A 19,069-nucleotide genomic window follows, 5' to 3' on the forward strand; every position below is an offset into this window, starting at 1 on the left:
TGCGGGGTGCCTGCAGGTGAATTCCTGGGCGATCGCGGGAATACAGGTTCCGGAATTGGACAGGAGTGACCGAGCTAGGTGGGTCACATTCAAATTAAATTCCTGCAGAGACGTAGTGCACGAGAATTGTGGAATTACGGGTTGCCTGTGGGTGGATTGGAACCGAGCAAGTCCTCGAGATGGGGAATAAGGGGTCTAAGAGAGAAAAGGGTAAAGGAATCCAGGCGCCAATGATGAAAAATACCCCGGGGTACCCCCTGATAGTCCGTTGGGACGGATGTTAGAAAATTGGGATTATGGGAGGCGAAAAGGGAAGTCAAAGAAAAAATGATACAGTACTGTGAATTCTGGTCCTGCCAGCCGATCCAAGGGTCGGCTGTGTGATGGCCTAAGTTCGGGTCTAGCGAGGATTGGGTACAACAAGCCCTTAATCTGTACGTGAATTCAAAACCTAACGTTAAACCCGAAGAAAGTGATTATGCCCTATGCTGGTTACCAACGACAAATAGTTATAAATTGAAAACGATAAATGAAGGGGGACAGAAAAAGAATACATGGGAGGTGCTCGACCACCTGCCGCCCCATATGTGCCCCCTACCGCTCCGCAAATCGAAGACCCTGAGACGGAGGTTGGCCAACAGCTGATTCGTGTTGAATTTGTATCGAAAGCATGGCCAGATATAAGGAAAAACTGGAAAAACTAGAAGATTGGAATACTAAACCCTTAAGGAAACTACTTAGGGAGGCACAGAAAGTGTTTGTAAGAAGGGATGAAGAGAAACAAAAGAAGACGGCAAGGATAATGGTCCAGACAGTGCGACAAGTAACCGCAGATAGTAGAGAGAGAGACAGGGACCATGGTTGGATCGAGGTAGTAGCCAGGAGCAAGGAGGAGGGCTAAGGAAGGCTTTAAGATGTTTTCACTGCAACGAAGAGGGGCACTTCAGGCGCGAGTGCCCCAGATACCGACGGGAAGAGCGCTCGTATGCTATGATGGAAGATGAAGACTAGGGAGGTCGGGGGTTCCACCCCTTGGGGATGAATTATCGGCAGGAACCCCTGGTAAATTTAAAAGTAGGTCCCCAAGGGTCAGATACAACCTTTATGGTAGATTCGGGTGCCGAAAGATCTAGCGTAATCCAGATACCTCCCGGCGCCCGAACCGGAACAAAGGTAATGGGAGTATCTGGTATTGGAGGCAAAATAATACAAGTACCTGTTATAGAAAACGTGAAAATTGAACATGAGGACAGGGTAACGGGACAGGACCTACTTTTGTTACCCTCTGCGAGATTCAACCTGCTCGGGCGGGATCTGCAAGTCAGGCTAGGCATCGGGACTGTGCCCAGGAACGGGAAGATAATGGTACAGCTGTTTGCCCTCAGGGAAGAAGACGATAGGAAAATAAGCCCGGGGGTATGGTACCAGGAAGGGAACCGGGGGGGTTTGAAAATCTCACTATTACCTAACAGTTCGCCAGTACGGAGAAAACAGTACCCTATTTCAATGGAAGGAAGAAAAGGGCTGCAGCCGGTGATTGAAGGACTGATCGCTGATGGGCTACTGAAGGAATGTATGTCACCGTATAATACCCCAATACTCCCGGTGCGAAAGCCAGATGGGACTTATCGGATGGTACAAGACCTGCGGGGCCTAAATGCAGTAGTCCAAACCCGATACCCGGTAGTGCCCAACCCTTACACACTGATGAGTAAGATCTCCCCTGACCATGAATGGTTCAGTGTAATAGATCTAAAAGACGCCTTCTGGAGTTGCCCGCTAGAAGAGAGCAGTCGTGACATGTTTGCGTTCGAATGGGAAAATCCTACGACGGGGCGGAAAAGACAACTCCGGTGGACGGTCCTGCCACAGGGGTTCACCGAATCACCTAACCTATTTGGGCAGGTCTTGGAGCAAGTACTAGCAGAATTCCAATGTGCTCCAGAGAGCCAACTGCTACAGTATGTGGACGATCTATTACTATCCGGTCCAACACAGGAAGGGGTGCAGGAAGACACCATCAGACCACTGAACTTCCTGGGGAAGCAGGGGCTACGGGTCTCAAAGAAAAAGTTACAATTTGTAGAAAAGGAAGTAAGGTATCTGGGACACCGGGTCAGTAAAGGACAGCGATGCATTACCCCAGAAAGGATAGCTGGAATAACGGGAATGTCACTACCACGTACCAAGAAAGAGATACGCACCAGTTAATTTGCGATGCACTTGATATCGAATGGAAGTACCATACCCCGTGGCATCCCCAGAGTTCGGGAAGAGTAGAACGAATGAACAGCACCCTGAAGGCCCAGCTAACCAAGTTGATGTTGGAAACCAAGCTACCATGGACCAAGTGTTTGCCGATCGTTCTCCTGAGAATACGAACTGCACCCCGCAAGGATATAGGAATATCTCCTTATGAGATGCTCTTTGGACTGCCATATTGGAATAAAATAGAGGGGTATGCCACACTACAGGGGGGTGATTTATTTGTAAAGAACAATTTACTGGCCTTGTCCCGTTCCTTTGCAGAACTGCGGAAAAAGGGTCTCTTGGCCCAGACTCCGCTGCTCGATTTTGCTTTACATCAGATCGTGCCTGGAGATTGGGTTCTGGTAAGGACCTGGAAGCCGGAGAAGTTACAGCCACAGTGGGAAGGCCCTTTCCAGGTCCTGCTAACAACAGAGGCGGCTGTACGGACAAAAGAAAAAGGGTGGACACACGCATCCAGGGTAAAAGGACTGGTGAAGCCCGAAAGCCACACTGAGTGGACCTGTGTTCCCGGTGAAGAACCGTTGGTGGTGAGGCTAAAAAGGCAGCAAAAATGAACTCTATGTGGACTGTAACATTATTGACTGTAATATATTTGATTCTATATGTCGGGGAAATTGAAGGGAAATGTGACAAGTGCAGAACCGTGGTACGAGTGGGGCAGAGGGTGTCCCCAGGATCATTTGTGTCCCACTCGCATGTGAATGATCGATGCTATGATTTAAGCAAGAGAGAAACATGTTGGGAGAATAGTAAACCTTATTACCAAGTCTATAATAAAGGATACATGGAACAGGGGGGGACCATGAGAAGTCTCAGCTGTCCCAGGAAAGACCGGTGGTTGTGTATAAACAAGGGAGGGCAGTGGGACATCCCATCTACACTGGTTAAGGAACATGCAGATAAGGTAAAGGAGATTATAATACAGGATGAGAAGAAAAAGGAGGCGGAAGAGCGCGAGCAAAGGAAGGCGGCAGTGGTCTCCACGGACCCGTCTATATATCAGGATATAGAGAGAGATATAGTCCTCCCCGATGTTAAAGAGAACCTCTTTATAGACTTAGCGACTCGGATTGCCACGAGCCTAAATGTGAGTAGTTGTTGGGTCTGTGGAGGACCGCACATGAGTGAACAGTGGCCGTGGAGGGGTGAGAGCTTGAGTGTGTGGGAATTGCTTGCGCACAATTGGATAAATGTCCCAGACCGGAAGAAGCAAAGGTGGAAATTGACCAATTACCCGGAGGGACAAGTATGTGTTGAAAGGAAGGGGAAAGTAAAGGTGGGAGAAAGTCCCTGCCGAAGCATTAAATTAGCAAAGAGGGAAGGTAATGTTACCTGGTGGCCAGAGGAGCCAGCATGGTACATAACCAGAGAACCGAATGGCAGTTGCGAGGCCGTAGGAAACGACTCTAAACTCTGGAAGTGCAGCGGAAAGAATCCGTACGAAGGGGTCCCCAGGGTCAGGGAAGTATGGAAGGAAGCAAAGAAAGGAGGATTTGCCCCGGAGGGGTTATTCTGGATCTGCGGTAATCAGGCGTATACCAAACTACCGTGGGATTGGGCGGGTGTTTGCTTCCTGGGTCTCATAAGACCGGAGTTCTTCCTCCTGCATCAGGAGGGTGACCGGAAGCTGGGAATTAAGCTGTTTGATTCATTAAGGAGAGAAACACGGGAGATAAAGGTGGGCGAGTGGGGTGATGAGTGGCCACCGGCTCGCATCATTGAATACTATGGGCCAGCGACCTGGGCCCAGGATGGGTCGTGGGGGTATCGCACACCTGTCTACATGTTAAACCGAATTATTAGACTGCAGGCGGTGGTAGAAGTGATAACCAATCAAACGGCACTGGCATTGGAGCTGTTGGCAAAACAGCAGAGTCAGATGCGAACAGCAATATACCAGAACAGGCTGGCTGTGGATTACCTATTGGCCTCTGAAGACGGGGTATGTGGGAAGTTCAATCTTACAAACTGTTGCCTTAAGATAGACGACAGTGGAAAGGCCGTGTTAAAAATATCCGACAAAATTCGGAAACTGGCCCACGTGCCAGTACAAACCTGGAGATCCCTGGGGAACATGAGTTGGCTAGACGGGCTACTGGGAGGTAGTTGGTGGCGCACCGCTCTCCTAGTAGCAGGCGGGGGTCTAATGATTCTCTTTCTTTTGCCTTGTTTGATTCCTTGTATACGAACACTGATGAGGCGCAGTATATTCCAGCTCCAGGCAGTAGCGATACCCCATCATGGGACAAACGAGCTAAAACTTATGCTATTAAAGAAGAAAGTGGGCCCCCTGGGAGTGAGAGAAATGCTAGCTGAAACGCACATCTTAAAAAGAAAAAAGGTGGTATTGTAAGATTCAAAATTAAGATGTGCGTTTCTGAAAGAGGTCCGGGTTAAAGTCAACTGGACAAATGTGATTTAATTATGTTTAGGGACAAATATGATTTAATTATGTCTGGGTTAAAGTCTGTAAACAGGTGTGATTTAATTATGAATGCAGAAGCCTTGACAAGATTAACTGTTTGTGGAATCATTGAAGTCCTGAGATATGGACTATTGTTTTACAGAAACGTGTAAAAAAACAACTCCAAATATGGAATGGGAAAACACTGTGTACCTCCCGAATCAGGGAGGAGGGGAGGTAAGGAAGAAGGATAAAACCTGCTGCCCTGTAAGGTTCAGGGTTCCCTTCTCTGAGGGGGCCCAGCTCTGCAGAACTGTTAATAAACTTTGTTTCCTTGAATTTGTCTTGAAGCCATTATTCGGGAGCGTGGCTCATTTCTGACACCAAGGGAGTCTTTACCCGGAGTCTTAGTTTCAGTGGCGAGTTCAGGAATAGATTTAGAACGGATAATCCGAAGAACCATGGAACAAGATTACTGGTACAGGTGTCAACCAACTAACTAGGACCTTCTAGTTGTGGTCACAGGATTCTTATACTGCATTGGTTGATGGAATGCAGGTGTTCTTAGTTATTGGAACCGGGGAATGAGAGGGAACTAAACGACCTGGTTAAGACCCTGAGGAAGCTAGCCAGGTGCCAGAAGGGACCATGACAGAAACTTTATAAAGCACTTGCAAGGCCTCACTTGGAGAATTGTGAGCAGGTCTGGGCCCCTTATCTTAGTAAGGATGTGCTGACAGCTGAGAAAGGGTTCAAAGGAGGTTCACGAAAATTATTCCAATTTGAATGACTTGTCATAAGAAGAGTGTCTGATAGCTTTGAGCCTGTATTCATGAAAATTCAGAAAAATGAGTCATGACTGAATTGCAACCTATTGAATGGTGAAAGACCTTGATAAGGTGGATGTGGAGAGGATGTTTCCTACAGTGGGAGAGTCTAAGACCAGAAGTCACAGCTTCAGAATAGAGAAGCGTCCTTATAGAATGGAGATGAGGAAGAATTTCTTTAGCCAGCGAGTGGTGAATCTGTGAAATTCAGGCAGCTGTGGAGGCCAAGTCTTTATGTATATTTAAGCAGAGATTGGTAGATTCTTGATTGGTCACGGCATGAAGGGATGCAGGGAGAAGGAAGAAGACTTGGCTGAGAGGGAAATGGCTCAATCATGATGAAATGGTGGAGCAGTTGCAATGGGCCAAATGGCCTAATTTGTTCCTCTATTTTATGGTCTCATGGTCTCATTCTGACAACATCTGTGCTGACACCCCAGATCTGAACTGCCTGAGGGTTATGCTAATATGATGCATTTTGGGAGAAGTATTTAAGTAAAGCCCATTCAAATGTAAAAGTGGCCAAGGCATTATTTCAAAGAACAGATAAGGAGTTCCTTTATAACCTGATAAATAATTGTCCCTTCAGCAGTAATCTGGTCACTAATGACATTGTAGGATTTACATACATTTGAATGGGTTGTTATTGCATTTCTTCAGTAAATGGACTTCACAAGTACCTTTCAGGCTGTAAACCTGAGGATGTCCTGAGGTCATGAAAGGGACCATAGTTGCAATTTTTTTCATTAAAGATGTTGCTCAGATTGAGAGACACAAAGGACTGCAGATCATGGATTCTAGCAATCTGTTGGAGGAACTCAGTGCATTGAGCAGCATTTTAGGGAGGAATAGAAAGGAATTGTTGATGTTCAGGGTCAGAACTGAGAGTGGAGTGGTCAGAGAGGAGAGGAGTTGTGTTGACACAGGGTTAGAGGTGTGCTGAAAGGGGATGGTGGTAGAAAATGGGCAAATTGAGTCAGATAAACTGAAGGGTGAATCTCGGAGACAGAGGCATCAGGGCAGGCGTGACAGAGGCAGGTAGGGACAGGATGGGGGAGGGGAAGCTTTGCAACCTGCTTGCAACAAAAGCAGTAGATGAGGTTAATACAATGGTTATAGCTTATATTTACCGAGGATTTGATACAACTCTATCTGTGAAATTTTCAAGACAATCAACTTACCTGACCCATAACAACGAGCCTCTTTAGTATTTTTTTGGAATTGTTGAGGATTAGTTTCATAGAAATTTAATTTTCTAGCATTGATCCAGTAGGTCAAATGACAACAAGGTTCGCTGATTCTCTGACTCCACAGAATATATTCTTTATAGAGTCAGTGGCTTGCATCATTCTTCTGTTTAGCTAAAAATATGAAAGCATAAGGACTAGGAGCAGAAGTCAACCATCTGGCCCATCGAGCCTATTCTGTTGTTCAGTAAATCATGGCTGATCTATCATTGTCTCAGTTCCACTACCTGCCTTTTCCCCACAACCCCTATTTCCTCGGCGATGCAAAAATATATCTAACTGAATCTTAAATATATTTAATGAGGAAGCCTCCGATGCTTCTCTAGCAAGGTTCTTTTATGGTTATACTAAACTTTGAACTAATTTATTGCAGCGCTGAAGAGTAGATCCATATTAATAAAAATACACCGTGACAGTTTCTAAACTAGTCAATGGGTATTGATAAGGATTGATGGTAAAATATTCAATGTGTATCAAACAAGCAGATGCTTTAAAATGTTGGATTACAGCATACAAACTAATATATGCTAATATAGATTGTTAAAGTAAAAGGTTGTGTCTGTCAGAAAAGGAATGTATGAAAAGATCTGTGACTATTATTATTTAACTAAAAGTTCTCAGTTATGTGAAACTGTTCTAATCAAAACTCGGCATGTTCTACAAGTCACATCAAGGGCATTTGAATACGAACTGATGCAAGTTGTTCTAATATTTTGTAAATCCACTCAGAATACAAAGGTTGATGTCGTCTTGCCTTGGTATTGACAGGAAAAAGCCTGGAAAAGTGATTTATTTGTACATGAGGGCTCTTGCGCTGTGAAAAATGGCAAATCTGAGAACGAGAACAGTAAGGCTCAAGGGAAGAAAATGATTTCCGCTTCATCTTCAAGGTATTATGCTGCTTCAAGTTACAACACACAAAACAGGGAATAGAACACCATAGCATGTAACACTGGCCGATAATATTGTACTGACCCTTTCGGCTACTCCAAGATCAATCTAACCCTTCCTTCCCACGTAGCCTCCACCATTTTTATTCATCTCTGTTCCTATCTAAAAGTCTCTTAAATCTCCCTAATGTACTTGCTTCTACCACAAACCCTGACAGCATGTTCCACACGCCCAGCATTCTGTGTGAAACACATGCCTAGAACTTCTCAAATTCTTCCATAGGTCTATGAAAATAATAATCCAAGGAGAAGATGCTAGATGAAATTTTAACTTTTCACATTCTACCCTAATAATCCATTAATGGATGGGAAGACCAACAGCGAGGGAGCAGCGTGGCCTTAGTTGCATGGACCAGACCCTCATGTTGTGCTTCACCTGTTACAGCCTCCAAGAGGAGGACGCACCACTAGTGGTGTGGGAGAGGACAGAGGTGTAGTAGGAGCACTGGAATCTGTGCTAGGTTAGGGGTGACCCCTCCTGTCGGTGTTGTTCTCCAATGTTCGCTCCCTGGAAGACAAGTTGGATTGCCTTCATCAGCAGTTGGCCCAGCATGAGATGAGAAACGCTGTGGACCTGTTCCTGCAGAAATATGGCTCCAGGACACAATCCCAATAACCATTCATCTTCAGGCCATACTTCTCAGGGACTTAAGTGCATAAAACATAGGAGCAGAATTAGGCCATTCAGCCCATTGAGTCTTCATGGCTTATCCCAGATCCCACTCAACACCATACACCTGCCTTCTCACCATATCCTTTAATGCCCTGATCAATCAGGAAATGATCAACTTCTGCCTTAAATATACGCACAAAATTGGCCTCCATCACAGTCTGAGGCACAGCATTCCACAGATTCACTACTCTCCAGCTAAAAAACTCCCCCTTACCTCTATTCTAAAGGGTCGTTACTCAATTTTGAGGCTGTACCCTCTAGTTCTGGACACTCCCACCAGAGAAAACATCCTCTCCACATCCACCTTATCCAGACCTTTCAATATTCAGTAGGTTTCAATGGGACCCCCCCCCACCCCCGCATTTTTCTAAATTCCGGTGAGTACAGACTCAAAGTGTTTCGGTGAAGTGTTTCAAGAGGCTCGTCATGAGGCATATCAAGACCCTGCTGCCCCCCTCACTGGAACACCTGCAGTTTGCATACCGTCCCAACCACTCATCAGATGACGCCATTGCCACCACCCTCCACCTGGCCCTAACCCACCTGGACAAAAAAGACACATACGTTCGGATGCTGTTCATAGACTTCAGTTCAGCATTCAACACATTCATCCCTCAGAAACTGATTGGAAAGCTGAGGCTATTGGGCCTGAACACCTCCCTCTGCAAATGAATCCTAGACTTCCTGACTGGGAGACCTCAGTCAGTCCGGATCGTGAACAGCATCTCCAACACCATCACTCTGAGCACGGGGGCTCCCCAGGGTTGCATGCTCAGTCCACTGCTGTTCACTCTGCTGACCCACGACTGTGTTGCAACACACAGCTCAAACCATATCATCAAGTTCGCCGATGACACAACTGTGGTGGACCTCATCTGCAAGAACGACGAGTCAGCTTACAGAGAGGAGCTGCAGCAGCTAACGGACTGGTACAGAGCCAACAACCTGTCTCTGAATGTGAACAAAACAAAAGAAATAGTTGTTGACTTCAGGAGGGCACGGAGCGACCACTCCCCGCTGAACATCGATGGCTCCTCAGTAGAGATTGTAAAAAGCACCAAATTTCTTGGTGTTCGCCTGATGGAGAATCTCACCTGATCCCTCAACACCAGCTCCATAGCAAAGAAAGCCCAGCAGCGTCTCTACTTTTTGCGAAGGCTGAGGAAAGTCCACCTCCCATCCCCCATCCTCGTCACATTCTACAGGGGTTGTATTGAGAGCATCCTGAGCAGCTGCATCACTGGTTCGGAAATTGCACCATCTCGGATCGCAAGACCCTGCAGCGGATAGTGAGGTCAGCTGAGATGATCATTGGGGTCTCTCTTCCCGCCATTACGGACATTTACACTACACGCTGCATCCGCAAAGGAAACAGCATTATGAAGGACCCCATGCACCCCTCATACAATCTCTTCTCCCTCCTGCCGTCTGGGAAAAGGCTCCGAAGCATTCGGGCTTTCACGGCCAGACTATATAACAGTTTCTTCCCCCAAGCTATCAGACTCCTCAATACCCAAAGCCTGGACTGACACCTTCCCTACTGTCCTGTTTATTATTTATTGTAATGCCTGCACTGTTTTTGTGCATTTTATGCAGTCCTGTGTAGGTCTGTGGTCTAGTGTAGCTTTCTCTGTGTTGTGTTTTTTTATTACGTAGTTCAGTCTAGTTTTTTGTACTGTGTCATGTAACACATGGTCCTGAAAAACGTTGTCTCATTTTTACTATGCACTGTACCAGCAGTTATGGTCGAAATGACAATAAAAGTTGAATTGACTTGAAATGTCCTCTTGCATTTCTTATACTCCAAAAGCACCTCATTTGTTCCTGTTTGATTTTCCCTGACATGCTCCTCCTTTTTTCTCTGAACCAGGGCCTCAATATCTCTTGTAAACCAAGGTTCCCTACATTTATTACGTTCGGATGCTGTTCATAGACTTCAGTTCAGCATTCAACACAATCATCCCTCAGAAACTGATTGGAAAGCTGAGCCTACTGGGCCTGAACACCTCCCTCTGCAAATGAATCCTAGACCTCCTGACTGGGAAACCTCAGTCAGTCTGGATCGGGAACAGCATCTCCAACACCATCACACTGAGCACGGGGGCTCCCCAGGGTTGTGTGCTCAGTCCACTGCTGTTCACTCTGCTGACCCACAACTGTGCTGCAACACACAGCTCGAACCATATCATCAAGTTCGCCGATGACATGACCGTGGTGGGTCTCATCAGTAAGAACGACAAGTCAGCTTACAGAGAGGAGGTGCAGCAGCTAACGGACTGGTACAGAGCCAACAACCTGTCTCTTAATGTGAACAAAACAAAAGAAATGGTTGTTGACTTCAGGAAGGCACAGAGCAACCACTCCCTGCTGAACATCGATGGCTCCTCAGTAGAGATCGTAAAGAGCACCAAATTTCTTGGTGTTCACCTGACGGAGAATCTCACCTGGTCCCTCAACACCAGCTCCATAGCAAAGAAAGCCCAGCAGCGTCTCTATTTTCTGTGAAGGCTGAGGAAAGTCCATCTCCCACCCCCCACCCTCATCACATTCTACAGAGGTTGTATTGAGAGCATCCTGAGCAGCTGCATCACTGCCTGGTTCGGAAATTGCACCATCTCGGATCACAAGACCCTGCAGAGGATAGTGAGGTCAGCTGAGAAGATCATCGGGGTCTCTCTTCCAGCCATCACGGACTTTTACACTACAAGCTGCATCCGCAAAGGAAACAGCATTATGAAGGACCCCTTGCACCCCTCATACAATCTCTTCTCCCTCCTGCTGTCTGGGAAAAGGCACCGAAGCACTTGGGCTCTCACGACCAGACTATGTAACAGTTTCTTCTCCCAAGTTATCAGACTCCTCAATACCTGAAGCCTGGACTGACACCTTGCCCTATTGTCCTGTATATTATTTATTGTAACGCCGCACTGTTTTTGTGCACTTTATGCAGTCCTGTGTAGGTCTGTAGTCTAGTGTAGCTTTGTCTGTGTTTTTTTTTACGTAGTTCAGTGTAGTTCTTGTACTGTGTCATGTAACACCATGGTCCTGAAAAACGTTGTCTCATTTTTACTATGTACTGTACCAGCAGTTATGGTCAAAATGACAATAAAAGTGACTTGACTTGACTTGATAAAATAGTCTAGTATAAAATGGGTACTGAATGTTTGCTGAGGACTCAAAGGCTGAAGAGACTATTTCCATGCCGTATCTTTCCGTGATTCTACAGATTTATGAGAAGGAGAGCACTTCTGCAGGTTGGACATTCTATTAATAGAGAACATAGTCTAAGAATTAGAGCCAGGTCTTCAGGCTAAGGGGGGAAGATGTTTGAAAACCTAATTTTCGAATGGTAAATGGTATGCTGATGTTGGTATTATTGCTAATTAACAAATTTTCAACAAAGGAGGAGAAGAAGGAGTAGGTCATAATTACCCATAACCTATTGAATACTGGATAAGGGTTAAAGGATTGATGGCTTTCTCTTGTATGTGTTCCCAAGTATTCAGAGAATAGAAATCACAGGTGCCTCAGTGGTTCCTATTAATTTAACATTAAGATTAAAATTAGCTTCATTTGTCACATGCACTGTACATCGAAATATACAGTGAAATGCATCGTTTGTATCAAATCAAATCAGCAAGAATCGTGCTGGGCACCGTGTGCCAAAGCTGCCAAATGCTCCTCATATGTTAACCCTTCCTTCCCAGAAGCATCCTTATGAACATCCTCTGGACTCTCTCCAATGACAATGCATCCTTTCTAAGATAAGGGCCCCAAAACTGTTGACAATACTCCAAGTGTGGCCTAACTAGAGTCTTATAAATCATTAGCATTATCTCCATGTTTTTATATTCTATTGCCCTTGAAATAAATGCCAACATTGCATTTACCTTCTTTACCATAGACATAATCTGTAAATTAACCTTCTAGGAGTCTTGCACAAGAACTCTGAAGTCCCTTTGCGCCTCTGATGTTTGAATTTTCTCCCCATTTAGGTCATAGTCTGCACTATTGTTCCTTTTACCAAAATGCATTATCATAGAGTTCCCAACACTATATTCCATCTGCCACTTCTTTGCCCATTCTTCCAGTTTGTCCAAGTCCTGCTGCAATTGCATAGTTTCCTCAGCACTACTTACCCCTCCACCTATCTTTGTATCATCTGCAAACTTTGCTGCGAATATTGATCCCCCTTGGATTCAAATACAACCCGTCTCTTTTGTACAGCTCCCACCTGTCCCTGAAGAGATCCCAATTATCTGGAAATCTGAATCCCTGACCCCCTGCTTCAATACTTCAGCGACGCATTTATCCGCCACCTCCCTCTATTCCTATACTCACTGTTGCGTGGCACAGACAGCAATCCTGAGATTTCTACCTCCTGTTTCTCAGCTATCTTCATAATTCCTTGTATTCTTTTTTGGGAACCTCCTCCCTTTTATCTTCCTGTGTCATTGGTACCAATATGCACCACGACTTCTGGCTGCTCACCCTCCCTTTTCAGGATATTGTGGACTCGTCCAGAAACATCTCAAACTCTGGCACCTGGGAGGCAAACTACCATCACTGTTTCCTTTTCGCGTCCACAGAATCACATATCTGTCCCGACTATAGAGTCCCGTTACTGCAGCCATCCTCTTCAGTTCCCTACCCTTCTGAGCCACAGGGTCAGAGGCACGGCTGCTGTTGCTTCCCCCAGATAGGTCGTCTCCCCCAACAGCACTCAAATTGGAGAACTTTAGTTGAGGGGGCAGCCACAGAGGTACTCTCCACTACCTGATGCTCTCCCTTCCCTCTCCTGAGAGTTAATCATTTATCCACCTTCTGTAGACTTGTGGTGACAACCTTCCTATAGCTCCTGTCTGTCACTGCCTCACTTACCCTAACAAGGTGAAGGTCATTGAGCTAATATTATTGTCCTAGTATTTTTTTTGACTGTATGTGCTTTAGTAACTACATGTGTTATGTGCAATACATGACTCTGAAACTGTGTTTTGGACCCTGGCCTGGAGGAGCGATGTTTGTTTAGATGGCTGAATGACAATAGACATAAACTTGATTAATTTGTTAAATTTTCTAAATCTGAACCTTAATGGTTTTTCATCCACTTCCAGTTTTATTTGGCATAAGACAAAGTGTGGGATAATACTTTAAATATGTTAATAGGCCTAAAGCCTCTGATTGTGAATTTCACTGTTGGTTTCTGGGTTTATGAACACTGAAAATCTAACAGCTGAAGGGACACAATGGACAATTTATGTGAGCAAAAATAATCCTTGTGAGGAGAAGTTGAGTGAGTTAAGGCCTTTCTCTTTGGAACAAAGGGGAACACGAGGTAACAATAAAGGTGTGTAAAGAGGCACATAACTAGTGGACAGCCAGAGTCTTTTCCCCAGGGCAGCATAGCTAATAGCAGAGGACATTTGGTTCAGGTGAGTGGAGTAAAGTTTAGAGGGAATGTCAGAGATAAGTTTTTTTTACATAAGAAGTGGTAAGTGGCTGTAATGCACTGCAGGTGTTAATGGAGAGGTAGATACGTGAGGGACATTAAGAGGTTCTTAGGCATGTGGATGGAAGAAAAATGGAGGGGTACAGGCTACGGAGGAGGGAAAGGTTAGATTGAGAGTGGAGTCAGTTACAAGGTCAGTACAGACGTGCTCTTCTAAGTGAGCATTGGGTGCTCTGGGTGAGATTGGAATGAAATAACAAACGCTCTCAAAGAGATGGCAGAGTGTGATGGATCAATTAATTTCCTTCATCTCAAAGCAATTAGACTCTGATTTACACACGTGTTTGATGCACCCCTGAATCCAGACAACATCCAATAGGTAAATCTCGAGAAAAGGAAGGGAAAAGTGATTCATTCAGATTTTAATTTCCTGGATCCGGGAGTTAAAATTGCTCCCATTTATCTTCCTCACTCAGCTGCTATTTTCCTGCCTAGTTTAAAAGTGCTGGAAACCTTTCTTTGCATTAAAGTTTGTTCTGGGAACACAAGATGCAGTTACAAAACCATTTGAAGATGCACCCATTCCAAGTTGAGAGATTTATGACTTGATTGGTTTGTATTCATTTACAGTGTTTGTTATACAATAATTTTGCCACTGAGGTTGAATTGTGAATTGATTTTCACAGCTAAATTACATAAATTCTCGCTGTGGGAAAAATGAACAAAATAGTGTTATAGTCACATTTCATGAAGGAATGAAGGATTGGCTTGCATTATGCAAATGATTTATTGTTGCATTTCACAAGCCTTGTACAGACATCTTTCACATATTCCACCAGGGCACATTCTCATCATTGTTTTTTTTTAAGATAGCTCAGATATTCTGACGCTGAGGAACATGTTAATTTGTGATGGGATGGAAGATGGTACTGCAAAGATATTCCATCCCCTGTTTCATCTCATCATTTGTCAATGATCATATCATCTCCCTTGAAAATTGCGCCATTTGGGAGCCATTGACTTGTACTGATGATCACTCTCAATGACAACAGTGGTGGCAAATGTCACTGCCCACTGGAGAAATTAAGACAGATGTAAATTTCAACAAACCCTCTCCCCTTGCTTTCAATTAATAACAATTAGATTTTGAACCTACAGTACAATGCAGAGATTATTGAACATATTGCCAGCCTTGGCTTCATTTAAATTTTTTTGATAAAACAGCAGTAGATATTGTTCATAAACCCTATATCTCATGGTTTGCCTGGATTGAAATTGTTGTGCTCTGTTCAACCTTACAGAATTAGACAGTTTGTTAACCTGCAAATTGCTTTCCACAAATCATTTGGAGAAATATATATAATTTTGGAAGTACAATTGTTGACATTAAACCGAAGATTTACCTTGTGTACAAATTGTTTCCTATTATGACTTCACTGGAAAATAAACCCATTGCTGGTAGAGTTATCTCAGACACGAGGCACAGTGAGAGCTAACTGCCAGTTTGTACTGTCTATATCTTTGGCACATTATTATTCACTTTGTTGATATAATGTTGGAATGGAGGTTATTGTTAAATACTCCTGAAACATATTCAAAGCTCACTGAAAACTGAAACAAAACTTCAGATGCTGGAAATCAGAAATAAAAACAGCAAATACTGGAACAACCAGAGATTGCAGACTATTGAAAGAAGCATCAGGTTGTTACAGTAGGTGATTTTACCTTTCCACATATTGACTGGGAATCCCATAGTGTAAAATGACTTTTTTCTCATTTAAGGGGAGTCTAACACTAAAAGGAATGGGTTTAAGTTGACAGAGGAATAGTTTAAAAGCAATCTAATGGGCACATTTTTTCTCTCAGGAGTTGGTTTTGTTACGTACCCGTGAGACGTGACGGTGGTACCCTTGTCACGTGACTGGGGTTGAAGTTATACTGGACTTGAGGTAATGGTCTTGTGATGGTGGAGTGACGTCATTTTCCCGCCAGTAGAGGTCATGTGACAGGTTTTTTTTACAGGGTATAAAAGGAAGACCCACCCTGTCAGGTGGGGCAGTTCGTGGCTAGATTTGCCAAGCTGACGTCATGTCACTGCGTGATTTAATGTGATGACGCAGTTTAGTTGAAAAATGAAGTTTTATATATTGCCTAAAGTTTAAAAGGTCATTGCTAGCGGTTTCTTTGCTGGTGGAGAGTGAAGATAAGAATTTGGAAGTTAAAAATCGAGGAGAATCGATTTTCGACGGTGGATTGGTTTCGATCTTGTGTGATCCTCATTCGGAAGGATTTCGTTGACTGTTCTCATGTTAATCTCTACTGGGATAGCGGGAGATTGAGAATAGTGTGGAAGGAAGGTCAGTGCCTTTAAGCCGTTATATTTCATAAAATTCTTCGTGGGAAAGTTCGACGCCGGGGAATCGAAGGACAACGACGTGGAAGAGAATTTAAATCGCTTTAAAAAGTCTCTCCTTTTAAATGGACTGTGAGCTTTTGAACTTTCGGCATACCGCTTTAAAGAACTGTTTTTTTTCAATACCGCTTTAAGAACTGTTTGAACTGCAACGTTATTAAGAACTGTGAATCTGCTGCACAGCAGCTGAGTTCCGGTTAAGCTAGTGTTTGTTTACTTTTGGGGGGTTTGTTTTCAGTGTTTAATAAACATGTTATTTGTTATAAAAACCCTTGCCTAACTCATATATATTTATTGTTGCCTAAATATGTAACATAAATATGGGGGCTCGTCCGGAATTGGATCGTTTGAGTTTAAATGCTTGTTGAATTTTGAGTTGGTGTTTTGGTAACGGGGAATACTCGATTCTTTTGTTTGATTGGCTTGTGAGTGGTATTCGGCAATGATGAATATTGATGAGTTTCTGGATTCGCCCGACGCGGATTTTTTAGCGAAGGCGAAAAAAACTGAAGTATCTGAGATTGCTAATAGATTGCAACTTAAAGGTATTTTGAAGACTACACCAAAGGCTGTAATACAGAGAAAAATCGCATCACACTTTGTGGCTTCGGGTGACTTTGATGAATCGATTTTAGAATCATTTCCAATAAGTAATCTGGAGATACAGTTGCAAATTGAACAAATGAAGTTGGAACAAAGTAAAGCAGAATTGAAGCGTTATAAATTGGAAGCTGACCAGAAAAAAAGAGAGTTTGAATATGCAATGGTGAATTTAAGGTCTGGGAATCAGTCTTCTGATTCTAAAAAACCGTTTGTTGCTAGCCAAGAAATTAAATTGGTCCCTCCATTTAGTGAAACAGAAGTGGAAAGTTATTTTCAACATTTTGAAACTATTGCTCGGATATCAGACTGGCCGAAAGATAAATGGTCAGTGTTGTTACAGAGTGTGATTAAAGGCAAAGCACGACAAGTTTACACAGCTTTAACTGCTGCGCAAGCATTAGATTATGATATTGTGAAAACGAATATTCTCAAAGCATATGAATTTGTCCCAGAAGCTTATAGGGAAAGATTCAGGAGTTTGAAAAAGTCTGTGGAAAAGACTTATGTGGAATTTGCCTATGATAAAGCTGTGTGTTTTGAGAGACGGGTTTCTTCTAAAAATGTAAATGAGGACTATGATACAATGAAAGAGCTGATTTTGATGGAGGAATTTAAAAGAAGCATTCCTGTTGAAGTAAGGACCTACTTAAATGAGAGGGATACTGATAAATTGCAGGACTGTGCTAGATTAGCTGATGAGTATGTTTTAATCCATAAGAATAAATTTCCTCAGGGTAGAATTTTTAAGAGGAAGAATAATATGGAGATTCAAGGTAAATCAGAAATTAAATCAGAGGTTAATGAGAAAGGTAAGGAGGAAGGAAAACCTGTGAAGGAAAGACAGGTTGGTCTTATTTGTAACTATTGTAAGAAGCCTGGCCATGTAATAGCTAACTGTTTCAAATTGAAAAAGAAAGAGAAGGAAGCAGTTCCAGATGCTTGTGTGCAACATACAGGGTTTGGTAAACACAAATGAGGATTTGTTAGAGTCTGACCAAGTTAGAAAGGGATATGATCATTTTATAACTGAAGGGTTTGTATCCTTGAAAGAAGGATCTACTTTGGTGCCAATAAAAATCCTTAGGGATATTGGAGCTTCTCAATCACTGATGTTAGATAGTGTGTTGAAGTTTAATGAAGAGAGTGATACTGGTGAGGTAAATTACATAAGAGGTGTTGGAAGTGATTTTATGCCTGTACATTTACATAAAGTAAATTTAAAGTCAGGGTTAGTTACAGGATTTGTTAAAGTAGGATTACAGCATAGCTTACCTGTGAAAGGTATTTCTTTATTGTTAGGTAATGACTTGGCAGGTGGACAAGTTTTTCCTGAAGTGCATTTGACAATGGAGTCAGAGGAACCAGAGGTGAATTCTGACACAGATTCTTCCTGTATTGTGAATAGAGCTATGGCTAAAAAAATTGATGTGCAGAATGAGGTTGTTACTCATGACTGTTCAACTCAGGATTTGAGTTTTGAGGATGTGTCAGAGACTTTCTTACCTTCGTTGTTTGAACAAGATTCTGGGAGTAAGTCTGACTATGAAGATTTATCTCTGTCTCGGAAGGAGATGATAGCAGAGCAGAATAGAGATCCTGAGATTATAAAATTAAGGGAACAAGCTTTACTAGGTAGTGAAATTGAGAAGGTGTCAGTAGGATATTACTTGGAAAAAGGAGTGTTGATGAGGAAGTGGAGGTCGCCTACAATTCCTGCAAGTGAGGAATGGAATGTTGTTTATCAGGTGGTTGTTCCTAAAGTTTATCGAAATGAGATTTTGACTTTAGCTCATAGTGTGCCTTTAGGTGGACATCAAGGGGTAAGGAAAACTGTGGACAAGATTTTAAAACATTTTTACTGGCCTGGTCTAAGAAAAGATGTGGCGATGTTTTGTAAAACGTGCCATACTTGTCAAATTGTGGGTAAACCAAATCAGGTTACACCAGTAGCTCCATTACAACCTATTCCAGCATTTGGTGAACCGTTTTCTAAAGTTATTGTAGATTGTGTTGGTCCATTACCAAAGACAAAAACTGGTTATCAGTATTTGTTGACTATCATGTGTACTTCGTCTAGGTTTCCAGAGGCAGTACCACTAAGGAATATAAAAGCTAAAACTGTGACGAAGGCTCTTATAAAATTCTTTACTTATTTTGGATTGCCTAAGGAAATACAAACTGATCAAGGCAGTAATTTTATGTCTGGATTGTTTCAACAGATAGTTTATAAAT

This window comes from Hemitrygon akajei, chromosome 10 (genome assembly GCF_048418815.1).
Source record: "Hemitrygon akajei chromosome 10, sHemAka1.3, whole genome shotgun sequence".
Lineage (NCBI taxonomy): Eukaryota > Metazoa > Chordata > Chondrichthyes > Myliobatiformes > Dasyatidae > Hemitrygon > Hemitrygon akajei.